Source organism: Chelon labrosus (assembly GCF_963514085.1).
Source record: "Chelon labrosus genome assembly, chromosome: 4".
NCBI classification, from domain to species: Eukaryota; Metazoa; Chordata; class Actinopteri; order Mugiliformes; family Mugilidae; genus Chelon; species Chelon labrosus.
This window is the reverse complement of record NC_140340.1, coordinates 21,886,108-21,901,837: the sequence shown is the minus strand read 5'-3', so window position 1 is coordinate 21,901,837 and position 15,730 is coordinate 21,886,108.

The following is a 15,730-nucleotide window of genomic DNA, read 5'->3' as shown; positions in this document are numbered from 1 at the left end:
CCTTTGTAAATGTTTTCCTCAGTGAACGCCCCCTTATCCATACCACTATCCATATGCTCCACAGCTGCTGGAGTGCGTGCATGAATGTAGGAAGTGGACTCTAGTGAAAAAAGAATTGTTTTTCTGGTGCTAGGTTTCCTAAAATGGCGTCTTGCTATGTTAGATGCCAAAGTTAAAAATCAACCCTCATATAAACCATCGCATATTCAATCACATAACTTATTGTAGTTAGATTTTTCTTAAATAGTTCAGGGTATCTTCTTCTCCAACTATGCAGGCCAGCCCTGTGATACACTGGTGACCCTACGTCTTGCCTCATGTCAGCTGGGATAGTCTTCAGACCCTCTGTGACCCTCTAAGGATAAGCGGTAATAAATAATGGAACTATGTAAGCCCTGAGCATGACCTCACTCAGTCTAATAAGACTTAACCAGGGCTTTGCATCTGAGTATCTTTGGAGGATCTAATCGTCATCGTTGACATGGTAACAGGCCGGCCTACATCCTACAGAGACACGTACTCCTCAGCCAACCACATTGTTTCCAGTTTAGTTGTCTAGTCTTTTTTAGAATAAACCTCAACTGTTGATTTTGGCAAACCAACTCTCCCTCAGATAGCTTCCTCTACGATTTATAATCTTCTTCACTTGTGGATGTGTGAGCTATTTAGAAACATTCAGTAGCCACGTGTCCAATTACTTCTGAAACCCTGCAATTTGGGCACACAGTTCTCTCCCACACAGTTCTTTCAAAGCAGACGTAACCTCGCTCAAGTTAAAGCTGGCACTGGGCACTTTGATTTAAAAGTCGTTAGTTTATTCCAAATTTAATGAGAAGAAGTACAGAGCCTGACGATCAATAACAATCACAACTGGCCAGCTTTAAAGGGGAACTACTGTTTTTTACAACATGGACCTTATTTCTGGCATAAAATACGGTCGTTTACTCACCCATATAACTTGTGTAAGTTGCAGTTGTTCAGGAGATAATTAGATGAGCGGACACAGTCGATCCATATAGTGGGAGTGACTGGGGCACCGAAACGCAGCCTCTAAATAACGCATTATCTGCCACGAAACTCGTTCATTTCACCAATATTTTGTTATCGTACGCTAGTGCTATTCCCTGTTGAATCCGGAGTTAGCTGTTATCATCATCCGGGGTCTGTAGATTGACCTAAAGACCCCGGATGATGTCTTCTGACCTGGATGATGTCATCTCTGAGCGCCGCGTGCACCCGCAACGGTCGGCTTGTTTACCTGTAATTTGCTTCTGCTAGTTTTTTGCAACATGCCTGAATATTTTTCCGACTCTGAGGTTGTGGACGAACCATAGCAGTAGCAAATTACAGGTAAACAAGCCGACCGTCGTGGGATGATGACAGCTAACTCCGGACTCAACGGGGAATGGCACTAGCGTACGACAACAAAATATTGGTGAAATGAATGAGTTTCGTGGCAGATAATGCGTTATTTAGAGGCTGTGTTTCGGTGCCCCAGTCACTCCCACTATATGGATCGACTTTGTCCACTCATCTAATTATCTCCCGAACGACTGCAACTTACACAAGTTATATGGGTGTCTTGATGAGGGGAGGGTAATTACAGGTAACCAGGAAGATAATTACTAATAAAATAATAATAATTGTGCTGCCCCTTTAAGAGGAAGGGGGATTGATTAGGCTGACGCACAGTTGGTCCGTACAGGTATGCGGTACTTCCTCTCTAGAGACTCAACGAAGCTGTTACTTCCAAGCACGGTCCATTTCTCTTCTCGCTGTACCTTGAAAGGATATAAGTCTGTGAGTAAATATATGAATATATATGAATTACCTGTCTGACTTACCTGTTACGATGTCCCGTTTTAGTTTATAGTTTGTGTGTAAAAGTTAATAGCGCTACCGATGCTAATGCGCTAGCCCGTGAATCGGAATTACTATATTATGTTAGCATCGAGCTAATCGCTAGTTATTTACCACCTTTGTTGTATGGAGTAAATAATAATTTGATTTATATTTGTATGTCGTATTTCTGAATGTATTAGATACAGACAATAACGAAGTATGATATACCATTTGCTTTTTTCTATGTTTTGTATTGCAGTTTCACAGTTCTTCTTTAAGTAAAGCATCAAAACCTTCATTGAAGACTGCGGTGTTTTTCTTGAGAAACTGTTTAGCTGTCTGCCAAGCCAGAAGTCAGCTTTATTCTGGCGAGGGCAGAATAGTGAAAAGACTTTCGCCTGACGGGTTACCTACAGAGAGTGGATCTTCGTGGAAACACGGTCTCTTCCTGACATTAAAGCTACAAGATGGAGGACAATGAAGGCACATTTGAGACGAGGTCAATGTGTTCCAATACTTCACGTAGCAGTCAGCGTTCAACAGCCAGCACAATTGCAGCCAGGGCACGCGCTAAAGCAGAGGCTGCACGTGCAAAAGCATCATTTGCACAAAAAGAAGCAGAAGTGATGAAAGCACAAGCATATGTTGAAGAGCAACAACAAAAGGCTGCAGCTGAGGCAGCCAGAAGGAAAGCAGAGCTACAAGCTAGCCTGCACACACTAAAGCTGGAGAGTGAGGCCGCAGCAGCCATCGCTGAAGCTAGCGTTTTGGAAGCAGCTGAATATGCTGAACGTCAGTGCATTGAGAATCCCAGACCTGAGCCTCATCAAGACTCAAAGCCACCAGAACCTACAGCAACACCAACGCGCCAGCCAACAATGGACAACGGTGAGAGAGCTGAAACCATGGGGGAAGGTAAAGACGAGCCAAGTGAGGTCAGCAACTGTGAACTCAGCTACTATGACTTACCTCCTGCTCAGCAAACATTCAGACAGGAGGATGATTCAACTCCATATCACCATCACGCTTTCACTCAAGGTGTATCTAGGATGGGCTCTTTGAAACAAGAGCATCCTCACAGTTCCAGCCATCGGATGCAATCATACAACGCAAGACAAGCCAGCAGTAGTTACCAACCTCCTCAATCGCAGACTGGTGCTACTCCCAGAACCAACGAACCCAGTTCATCATCTGCAACTGATTTGGCCAAGTGTTTAATACGTCGAGAGGTGATAAGCTCGGGCCTGTTGAGGTTTGATGACCTTCCTGAAAATTACTGGGCCTGGAAGGCATCCTTTCACAGTTCCACAGTGGACTTAAACCTGACAGCGAGGGAGGAGCTCGATCTGCTGTGTAAATGGCTTGGGCCAAAATCATGTGAACATGCAAAGAGAATACGAGCAGTTCACATCCGTGATGCAGCAGCAGGTGTGACTATGATATGGCGAAGATTGGAAGACTGCTATGGATCACCTGAAGCGATAGAAAATGCGCTCCTCCAGAAGGTGGATGACTTCCCAAGAATCTCCAATCGAGAATATCAACGACTGACAGAGTTGGGAGACCTTCTCTTGCTGCTTGAAGCTGCCAGGGCGGATGGATTTCTACCTGGCCTCAACTACTTGGACACGTCTCGAGGCATCACTCCAATCGTCCAGAAGCTGCCATACTCCCTGCATGACAAGTGGGTCTCTGTAGCATCTCAATACAAAGACAGATACCGTATACCATACCCACCTTTCTCCTTCTTTGCCAAGTTTGTTTGTGATCAAGCCAGAACACTCAACGATCCAAGCTTTGCTCAACTCACAGGTGGTTCGAGTGGGGGAAAAGTGGAGCAGTCCTATAAACACAACATAAGAACATCTGTTTCTGTCAAAAAGACGGAGGTCTCAGCGGACTCTGACAGCAACCACAATAGTCCTGCAAATAAAATTATTGCTGATCCAGATGAACAATGTCCACTCCACAACAAACCTCACCCCCTTAGGAAGTGTCGCAGCTTCAGGAGCAAATCTTGGGATGAGAGGAAAGCATATCTAAAAGAGAAGAATATTTGCTATAGGTGCTGTGCCTCAACTAGTCACCTAGCTAAAGACTGTGTAAAAAACATTCAGTGCAGAGAATGCAGGAGCGACAGCCACCTAACAGCATTACACCCAGGGCCGGCTCCATGGATGACTTGGAGCTCCGTAACCAAGAGAGATCAAGGCGGGGAGCAGGATGAAAGATTCCTTCAAACTGTCACATCGAAATGCACTGACATCTGTGGATCGACAGTTAAGTCAAGATCATGCTCCAAAATATGTCTCGTCAAAGTGTATCCAGCATGTCAGAGGGAGAGGGCGGTCAAGGCATATGTGGTTCTTGATGAACAGAGCAATAAGTCCCTGGCAAAATCAGAGTTTTTTGAACTCTTTGGTATTACAGAGGGCACGGCAGCATACACCCTGAAGACCTGCTCGGGAGTCATTGGAACCACAGGGCGGAGAGCTAACAACTTCATCATGGAGTCGCTAGATGGTAAAACACACATACCACTCCCCACTCTAATCGAATGTGATATGCTTCCAGACGACAAGTCAGAGATCCCCACGCCTGAGATTGCCAGACATTATAAACACCTCAAGCGTGTTGTGGACATGATCCCAGCTCTCGACCCCTCCGCATCTATCCTCATCCTGCTCGGCCGAGACACGCCAAGGGCACACAAGGTTCGAGAACACTGCAATGGGCCCCACGATTCCCCCTACGCTCAGCGTCTCGATTTGGGCTGGGTGATCGTAGGAGAGGTATGTGTTGGAAGGGCCCACAAATCGGACTGCGCCAACGTCTACCGAACTAATGTACTGAGTAATGGACGTACATCTTTTTTTGACCCTTGTACCAACAGTATCCACGTCAAAGAGAAGCTGGATATTTCAGTACATCGCCATCACTTTCCAAAGGCTAACGAGCCGAAAGACTTATTCGATGAAAAAGATAGCCTTGGCAAAGGAGTTTTCCAGCAGACACCAGACGATGATAAGCTCGCCATGTCTGTGGAAGACAAAGCCTTTTTGGAAATAATGGACAGGGAGGTCTTCATGGATGACTCCAACAGTTGGGTGGCGCCCCTACCTTTCAGGGAACCAAGGCGTAGACTCCCTAACAACAGAACGCAAGCAGTTAAGCGTCTCGCGACGTTACGCCACATGCTTGAGAAAAAGACAGACAGGAAAGAACACAATCCTGCAGATCATGGCACGCGACCAATACAAGCTGCCCTCCTGGAAGAGACAAATTGGTTTCCAGGACCATCCTTTCTCAAGAAAGACCATAGAGCTACCCGTATTCACTCAGACTCCTTTGAACTCGTTGAACCAGACACGGATGCAGACGTGCGTCCATTGGTTGCAACATTTGCTACTAAAGCTTCTGCAACGCTACTTGGTTCACACAGATTTGCACGCTTTTCTAGCTGGGAAAGGCTGACAAGTGGACTAGCCAAGCTCATTCAGAAGATCAGATCCTGTGTTACAGCTCCGGAGGGAGATACGCAAATAGCAGATGAGCTTATGCAAGCAAGAAAGGTAGTTGTTCAAAACATGCAGCAGGAAGCCTTCAAGAGGATTGCAGGAGCCTGGCCAAAGGAGATATCGTCTCAAAACACAGTTCTCTCCAGCATCTCGACCCCATCTTGGATACAGATGATGTGCTAAGGATTGGCGGCCACCTGACATCAACTGCAATCTCATGGGAGGAGAAACATCCTATACTCATCCCTAAAAAATAGCCACATTGCGACCCTGTTGGTGCAGTATTATCACAAGCAAGTTGCACATCAGGGCAGGCACATCACTGAAGGAGCCGTCAGGTGTGCCGGACTGTGGATTCTGGGAGGGAAGAGACTTGTAGTCAACATCTTTCCAGGTCAGGACAATAGGGTCTGTAAAGTTGACATCAGGATTGTTAAAGGTCATTTCCCCAAGGTATATTCAAGACCCGCCACAGATCTAATATTGCTACTTAAAGGTACATAGTGGTATAGTATTATACCAGACGGGGAGTGTGCTGCCCCTTTAAGAGGAAGGGGGATTGATTAGGCTGACGCACAGTTGGTCCGTACAGGTATGCGGTACTTCCTCTCTAGAGACTCAACGAAGCTGTTACTTCCAAGCACGGTCCATTTCTCTTCTCGCTGTACCTTGAAAGGATATAAGTCTGTGAGTAAATATATGAATATATATGAATTACCTGTCTGACTTACCTGTTACGATGTCCCGTTTTAGTTTATAGTTTGTGTGTAAAAGTTAATAGCGCTACCGATGCTAATGCGCTAGCCCGTGAATCGGAATTACTATATTATGTTAGCATCGAGCTAATCGCTAGTTATTTACCACCTTTGTTGTATGGAGTAAATAATAATTTGATTTATATTTGTATGTCGTATTTCTGAATGTATTAGATACAGACAATAACGAAGTATGATATACCATTTGCTTTTTTCTATGTTTTGTATTGCAGTTTCACAGTTCTTCTTTAAGTAAAGCATCAAAACCTTCATTGAAGACTGCGGTGTTTTTCTTGAGAAACTGTTTAGCTGTCTGCCAAGCCAGAAGTCAGCTTTATTCTGGCGAGGGCAGAATAATAATAATAATAATATTTTTTATTTTTCAATCTTATTGAATGGTTTATGTGTCAAATAATTGCTGCAGAAAAAAATCAAACAAAAGTAAATGACTGTTTCCAGTTCCAGCCACTAGATGGCGATCGTGTTCTCCAGACCATCTAGTAAGTTATTGCCGTTGTCCTCAAAAACACACGCAAACACACGCACACATGCACGCACACATATGCACAAAAGAACAGAGCATCTGAATAAAATTACAGCCGACTTGAGTAACTTCCTGTGGTTGTACTGTATGTGTGTGTGTCAGAGCTACGCAACACTGAGCAGTTCAGCATTGCAGTCCACAGAGAACAGCTAGATACTGGAAATATAATTATGTCTGGGGCGTAGTGCTCTGTGTCTGTGTGTGTGTATGAAACATTAAATCCATCACACGCGCGCCTTAAGTCCTCGTAAGAGCACACAGACGTCACTGGATTCATTGAGAAGTATCTCAGTGTGCGAGTCGTGACCTCACGTCGGGTCACTTCACGTGGTTGTGGGAGATTTCTATGCGTGAGAGACCCTGGTATTTGATTTGATACAAATTAGTCTCTTTGCTGAGTTTGTCTGTAAGTCATGCCCCAAAAAAAAGATTTCAGAGAAATTTGTTGGAAGGTTCAGCCAAGGGCAAATGACAAACGTGCTTTGGTGCAGGTCCAAGAACTTTTAAGAGGGAGTTCCTAATATTGGGAAATAGACCGTTTTCTCATGAACTGTTCTGTATCTAATCTCTGTGTATTGGGAACTGTCCAGATTAAATATTTATCTGTCGTAACAAAAACGGATAGAGCAGCCTCTGTGCTTCACAAAGTTTGACTTTTTGTAATATTTGGGTCACCTTGATCTGGACAGTTGAATGCACAAATGCATGGATAGCAAGAGAGAAGAAATTAGAGATGAAAGTAGAGGACAGGTGCTCAGTGCCTTAACCCCCTGCAGCCTAGGCCTATAGCAGCATAACCAAGAGATGGTTAAGGGTGTCCTGAGCCAGCCCTAACTATAGGCTTTGTCATAAAGGAAAGTTTTAAGCCAAACCTTAAAAGCAGAGAGGGTGTCTGCCTCCCGAACCCAAACTGGCAGCTGGTTCAACAGGAGAAGGGCCTGGTAGCTGAAGGCTCAAACCTCCCATTCTACTTTTTGTAGAGAAAAACTAAGCCTGCACTTTAAAAGTGAAGCAATCTATTGTTGTGACATGGTACTGTGAGTTCTTTAAGACAGGATGGAGTTAGGCCTTATAGGGCTTGTAGTGATACTGTATTTTACATGGAGCCACTGAAGGGAAGCCATAATTGGAGTAATGTGACCTCTCTTGCTGAAGCATTTTGAATCGATTGGAGCCTTTTTAAAGAACTATTTGGACAGCCAGGCAGCAATGAATCACAGTAATCCAGCCTTGAAGACACAAATGCATGAACTAGTTGTTCAGCATCACTCTGAGACAGGATGTTCCTAATTTTGACAAAGCAAAAATGACGTGGAACATCTTAAGAGCACAGTCAGTCGGTGAAGCTGACAGTAAACTGACCTTAGTTCAGGGGTTTGACTTTGTTCTGCGTTAGATTCGGTTCATGGTTACAGTGGTGTTTGGATTCTTGTTGTGACAGGATATGATGAATGGGTTTTAGCTAGGATTTGAGGTCTATGGTCTGAATTTTGAATTAAACTGGGCTCACACTTGCAGGTCTGAAACGGTTGGGGAAACTTCCCAGATACTCATCTCTCTCTCATCTCAAACGTTCACTCACTGCATGGTTTTAACACAGCAGCACAAGGAACACTATGACATTGTTTCAGAGAAGAACAACTTGCTGAAACTTTGAAATACATTGTGGCGAAAGGAAAGAAAAGAAAAAAACAGAATAGTTTCGAGTCTGGTTTTGATTCTGTGACTGATAACTAGGACAAGCCTGCACATTGATTACTTGTGAGACAGTCATGAAAGCAAGTAACTCCGGCCGACAGCACGGCCCTGAAGCAGAATGAGTCTATTTCTGGATCCTGCAAAACATGTTGATGCAAGTGCAATTTCACACAGAACATGTTACAATTGACTATAAGATCATCAGTAACTCATCTGTTGGTTCTCTGGCCTCTAGTAGACTTCATCTACAAAGTTGTGGAGCTTTCAGGGACATGTGATTAAGATTAAGACAACACTCCAGTACAGCGACGTGTTTTGGCCTTCACTGCAGTCATCAGCGCCCTGCAAAGAACATTTAAATTAATGTATGAAGTTTAAAACTAAAATAATTCGACCGATCATGTGAGCCAATGGTGCAAGAGCAAAGTGGGCTTGGTCATATGGTCATGTGACCTGTGACAACACATGACTGTTGACATGATTGCATGACTGAGTCTGCTCTACCTGCAAATTAATTTATAAGATGAGAACAAGGATTTTTAGAAATACCAAATAAATTCCAGATGTAAATAAAGTTAACTTTGGGTCTAGACTCCCATTGGGCCCCAGGACGACTCTTCTTACCTCTTTAGTTTTCTAAACCTCCCACAAATCAGATTCCCGCTAAAAGGGGTAAAGGTACTCTTTGGTTGAGCTGCTTAAAAAGACAAGTCCACCTGCAGAGGAGAGGGGAGCACGTTGAGAAGTATTTAGACATGCTGTATGAATGCTACACATACAGCCAGCAGCTGTTTAGCTTAGCTCAGCATAACGGACACCATGAGGAGAGAGAGAGAGAGAGAGATGGTCTAGCTTTCTATTAAAATCTTCCTGGATTTTCTTTGGAGCAAGCTGGAAGTAAGTCAGTAAGAATCAGAAAACATTCATCACTTCTAGAGGTAGACCTGCTGATCAGAGCAGACGGATGGAGCTTAATTCCAGACATGGGAATTAAGTTCTGGATGTTGTTTCTTATCTTTTGAGTTTGTCATGATCCTGTTTGGTTCCTTTGTGTTACCTGTTTTTTTTTTTTTTTTTGTCTTGTCTTGCTTTACCTCTCTGATTGCTAGATTGGTTTCTCCTTGTGTGCTCCTCCCTCATTTGTTTAACCTGTGTCTCCTCACCCCTCTTCCCATGTGTGCTTATATAGTCCGGCCTTTCTCTTTGTCAGCTCATCTCTTCTGTTACCTCAGTAATTTCCCCTGTGGTATTTTCCTCTGTGCTGTTTCCTCTGTGGATTTCCCTCGTGGAGTTACCCCTGTTGTTGTTTCCTAATGTTTTAGTTCAGTGAGTTTTTGTCTAGATTTTGGTTTTTCGTCTTCACTCCTCTTTTTTCATTTATTTTTTTGGAGCTGTGTTTTTGGACTCCACCTGCTTCACAACCGATGTGCTTTTTTTGTTGCTGATTTCATTAAAGTTTTCCTTAAAGTTATTTTGTTTCCTGCTACCGCCCATCCCTTTGTGCCTTGCGTTTGGGTAGTATAACTTAATCAGGTTAAAATGGGTAAAATTATATGCTGCAAATACTAACTTTATGTTTATTTGTTATTCATTTAGACCAGTAAGGCCAGGTAGAGTGTGTTCAGTTCACCATGGCTGATTCAGTAAATCTAGAGAACTTGCAAATCCCCATGACTCTCTTCGGTTGACTACACATTACAAATTGCATGTCTAAATATTGAAATGAATACTGTACATGTTATGACAGTGTGGGGGGCTTGTTTTCCTCCCCCTCCATTTCTTGGTAGTGAGAGGTTTCCACTTGATGTCAGTCAGTCTACTACAGAGGTCTGCAACCCTTTGATTAGATTGTTGACTTCTGTTCAGCGCAGGTTTGTCTTTTCTGTTCTTTCATTTCATTTATTTGACGTCATGTCTCTCCACTGAGGACACAGACTCACTAAAAAAGACTTGATTTCTAATTTACTTGCTGTGAATCATAAACAAAAAATTAAACTGTTTACAGCAAATCTTTTTAATCAGACACCAACACGCCCAGTATCTCGCACACCATCCCACTGTTCAACACACGCCCTCGTCTGGCTCTCATAGCCTAACATTATCAGAAATCATTTTCTTCCGGTCCACACATACAGATGCAAGGTCAGACAGAGTTTTGTGTGTGTGTGTGTGTGTGTGTTGCAGTAAGTGGAGGAGACTGGAACTGATTAAAAAAGATAATTTTGTTCTTAGCCCTGCGACAACCTGGAGACCTGTCCAGGGTCCCGCCTCTTGCCCGATGACAGCTGACAGCCTATCCCAGCTGTCATCCTATCTTCACAATACAAGCGGATACAGAAGATGAATGAATGAATGAATGAACAGATGAATTTTGGTCTTCTGTGGGATTCAACATCACTGGTTACGTTTACATGGACAATATTTCTTTAACCAGGCCAAAATAATTCAGATCATAGATTCCAACTTAACTGTTTGCATGCATGTGAAATAAAGTGATCTGATATAAAACAGAAGATGATGTGACACTGAATGAAAATGAAGATGCCCAAGATGGAGCCACGAGTTGACCGAGTTAGGGTCATTTCTCGTTGTTCGTTTTCCGATTTCAAAACGAAAAACGGAAAACGACTCGTTGTCCGATTTTGGATTTCCCATCTGAGAACGGAAATCGAATGACGGCGACGTACACGGACCCACGTCCTGACTTCATTCATCTTCTCAAACACTTGTTTGAACAACTGGTTATTTTGCTACGTCCATGTTTATGTCCATCCTGGAAATTCTCACCTAAAACAAAAATGATCTGTCTGATCAGATTAGTCTGTTCTGACTGAGGTTGTAACATGAGGCATTTTTATTCTGATCATGAGTCTAATACTAGAGTCCTAGCCTGGATGCCAGATGAATGTTGGTCTGGAGTCTCTCCATTGGGCACTGATTCTGCTCTGGCAGGGATAATCAAATCATGTGGGGATGGGCAGAAGAGTAACAGCTGAACGCTGTTGAGTCGAGGCTATTGGTCAAAACACGCCCCATAATGAAATCCAAATGGCTTGTTGCCGTGTTACCAGACTCACATTCTCATTCATTCAGAATTGAGTCTGGCTACGCTAGGCTACTGGTATCAGTGTCAACGCAGCAACTGATGAGCAAAACCTGTTGGCTTGGATGGCACAACATTTTTACCAGCAGTGTCTTAGGCTGTATTTTTTATATTTTAGTAACTGGTACAACATTGTTACAATGCAACCTTCCATGCAGGGTTTCATCTTCTTTAATCCTTGGATCATAGCAACTACCCCCTACGAGGCCCAAACACCAAACCGTTCATTACTCCTGAATGTTTTTCTGCTTTCAAGAATGAAGATAAACAGAAAAAAATTCCTCGGATGGGCCTGACATCTAAACATAATGTAAAAAATCCTCTGATATCCTGTGAATGTTCTCATTACGGACACTAAATTACAATCCCTCCCACTCTTTGGGGAATAAAAACGAAGAGCTGTTTTCATTTTTTTGATTTATTTGGTAAGACCGGACTCATTTCCCATCCTGGAATCATCCCTCCTGCGTCCAACAGTCTGACGTATTTACTGGCACTAGCGTATAAACAAGTGAGATAAGACTAAATGTTGCTGGGGAATGAATCTCCCATTTCAGCTCGGACTAACCCAAGAGTTCCCAGGAGTTGTTCTTGACCATCCATCTTTGTTAATCCGCTCTCAGGGAGTTCGTGTGCGATCTTTGATTATGGGTTATTGTGCAGACAAAACTCCTGGAAGAGCTGTGGTGTCCTCAACACACTATAACTTCACAATTTTCTCTAACTGAATAGTTTCCAGACTTCAAAGCATAATTGGATTAAACCACAACTTCGGTCACATTTTTACAGATTCTCCATTATTTCTAACTGGAATAATAACATCCCCAAATCTCAGCTGTTAATTTGAGAAGCGCAGTGTTGATTATTATGACCACTGACTGATTACTGATGCAAATAATGGACACAACTACAAAACTCACTGTGTGTAATACACACTTCCAGTATCCAAATATCCGGGGACACCAAGTACATACTTTCCCTTTGTCGGCGCTGTATTCACACACTCATCCACCTACTTCCTGTCTCTGGATTATGATGCCATCAGTGCGAGCCACTGCTCTGTCAGCTGGAATCTCAAATCTACGGATGTTAGCTTTGGGATTTAAACACACTCACACACACACACACACAGACACCGGGCCGATGGTAGAGAAAGGAAAAGGCATAGTCAGTGGTTCTGCTGACCAGATGTGTTGGTTTATGAATCAGATGTGTAACGGAGCAGTGAGCAGAGCTGGGTTAGATACTCAGGAAAAAAAAAAACATCTTATAGCATTATATCCAAATGATCTATCCTGCCAATACAACCCGTTTGTCCACATCTTCTCTCCTATCTAAACTACACCTCTACCCTTTTTCACTAGGAAGTAAATTAACCCAGAGCACAGCACTGATTTGATGATTCACAGGTCCAGCAGAGTCGTCTAGACATTGAGTTTAAAATTGAGACATGGATGTTTCTTTGGATGTTTGGGAGACACCTAACCACTGTCTCTGTGACATTTAAATGATAATGTTTCAGTGTAAAGTAGGTCCTAACTACAGATTTAAATATAGTCATTTAAATGATGTTGAGCAACAGTTACAGACACTGAAAAAAAAAATGAATTAATTAAAAGGCCATAGGAGGTTTTAATGCTATACAATATGTAAATGGTCACAGTTCAAGCCATAAAAATGAATTTAGGTAATAACAGACTTTAAACACCACGCTGTACAATTTTATCCCCAGCAGACTTGGTCATTTGTAATGGCTAAATCTGCTGAAGCAAATAACAGTGTGAGCTCTGTCTCATCACAACAACAAACCAATCATTCACATTTTTCTACTATTCTTAGTTTATTATTCCAGTCAGATTCCGCTTAAAGGCACAAAAGCGCCTCTGAAATCAGCTGAGACTCTTTTGTTTCTCTTTTGCTTGCAGCTGAGTGTGTAGATGAGCCTCAGTTTGCCGCAACACAGGCACCATTTACCAAAGAGATTAATATCTAGATAGGCATCCTGATATCATGCAACCACAGTATATCATTCTTTGATTTGCAGAACTGGAACCTCACCCTGCACATGGAGAACAAATGCTTCGCTGTTGTTGGAGGACGAAATCCACAGTCCTGGTTCTGTGAGAAAATACACACTAATTCGTCTGGGTTTAATGTAAGGTTTCAGCAGACTTGAGGTATATAAATCAAGAGGGTAGCAATCCTCCAGAAGTTAGAGTTTCATTACAAAATTCCCTCTGTTACAACCCCTCCACCACAGCCTGGCATGGAGACACTGACCGTGGAAAGAGGGGGGAATTCTAAACTAAGAAAAAAATAAAAACTTGGAAACTGGAAGACACTCAAAAGACTCATATTAGCTTCGGCTAAACTTTGAAATACAGTGTATTTTTATAAGAAGCGAGGACCTGTGGATTTTGCTTCTTTTTGGAGAAATAATTACAGCTAGCAAAAAAAAAAAAGAGTTCATTTTCCATATGCAAGTTTGAAACTATCCCCAGATGGACGATTCAGTTCAGCAGCCTCAGAAAACTGCATATGTCTTCCAGCGACACATGAAGTTACATACAGAATGGAAAAAAAGAAAAACAAGATCTCCAAGATTAGCCAAGTCAAGAAGAAAGCCAAAGCACAAGCCAGTCTCTGTGGAAAGTTCAGAGAAAACAGCTCTTAAAACTCCATAGCTGTATTTCATTTCACCGTACTTCTGCGGTGACCATTTAAAACACATCACTTCTTCTACTGTTCAGCGTTAGATCCTGAGAAATGAAGCTCAACACCTGCCAGGACGCTAGGTCATATCCCCTAGACATGCTGTAGCTCAAAGGCCATCATTACCATAATTTAATGGCACCATTACTGATGTAAAACCACAGTTTTACTCAAATTAAAAGTAGACTAACTGAATGTCGTTAAATAATCAAATGGAAACTCGGCTGTCGTTAGTCTATTTGCTTTGTTTCCTTGAATGTGTGTGTGCTTGCATGGGGGAATGGGTAGATGTATCACTGTGACTGTTAAGCACTTTGAGAACCAATAGATAAAAAGCCCTATAAGCAAACAAGACCCTTTACCATTTAATAACTTTGCATAGCGTCATAGCGAGATTAGAACAAACTGCTGAACTGACACAACACACCTGCCAGGTAGCTAGAAGGGTAGGCCTTTATGGACGTTTCCTACTGAGATGTCATTGCAAATCGTTTATTTTAACTTAAAGGCTGAGGAGGTTGCGGTCACTGTGGTTGGATCCCTAGCAGCATGGGGCTCTATAAAGCCGCTTGCATCCAACTTCCAAGCTGTGTGTGTCTCCAGCGGTACACCCACACACAATGACACACAGATTCCTTGTTTTACTAGTGAGATATCTACGAGTCAGCTGAGCTGTAGCCAAAACCACAATGGAACAAATGTTTTCTTTGTCTACGTTATTCAAACTAAATTGAATATGCAAATGGTCTTGTATTCACCCCACACAACAAAATATTAAAGCTTTACAAGTGTGTATGCTTGATGGACAGTAGGTGTAACAGAGCAGAGCAAAAGGAGAACATTTTCTTTCTTTTTTTTATCTGGAAATGACGACTTGGCTCGGGTGTTGGTTGGGGTCAGGTTCGGCCAAGGTGTAGACGGCTAGGAAGCAGGCTGAGTTAGATGGCAGTGAGCAGGTGGAGTGATGCTAAGCCTGCCTGAAGATCTGGGAGTGGAGCTGATGAGTGCACGGTTACAGAAAGTCAAGTGAGAATAAACCTCATTCTTAATCGGCTGGAGTCAGTGAAAGGTCACCAGAAACACAAGGAATAAGCAAGAGAACATGCCATAGTTGTGAGCGTATGACAGTAGGACCTTTTCTCCAATTTGTATACTGTCTTTTTTGCCTGATCTCTGCAATAATCAGCCTCTCAACAGTGTGGACAGAGTGTACTGATGTGATTACTGATGATGAACTTCCTGTGCCGATACCCTCTTACCAACTAGACGGAGTCCGTTTTAGAAGTTTGGACACTTCCCTCATTTGACTCATCGTGTTGTCTAAAGCCGGTTCACTTCCTCCACAGCAAGATGGAAAATAACAAACATGAACGCAAAGCGCACCAAAAAGTGCTCACCATCTTTTCTTTCTGATTTATTTTTTATTTTTTCAGGCATTAGTCTGCTCCCGATCCACAGTGACTCACGCTGAGGTTGTTCTGTGTTCTCTAAGCTCATGGAAGCGGTGAATGTCACCAGACCACAGTGGTGGTTTAATATTTTTAAAGCCTTTAGACTG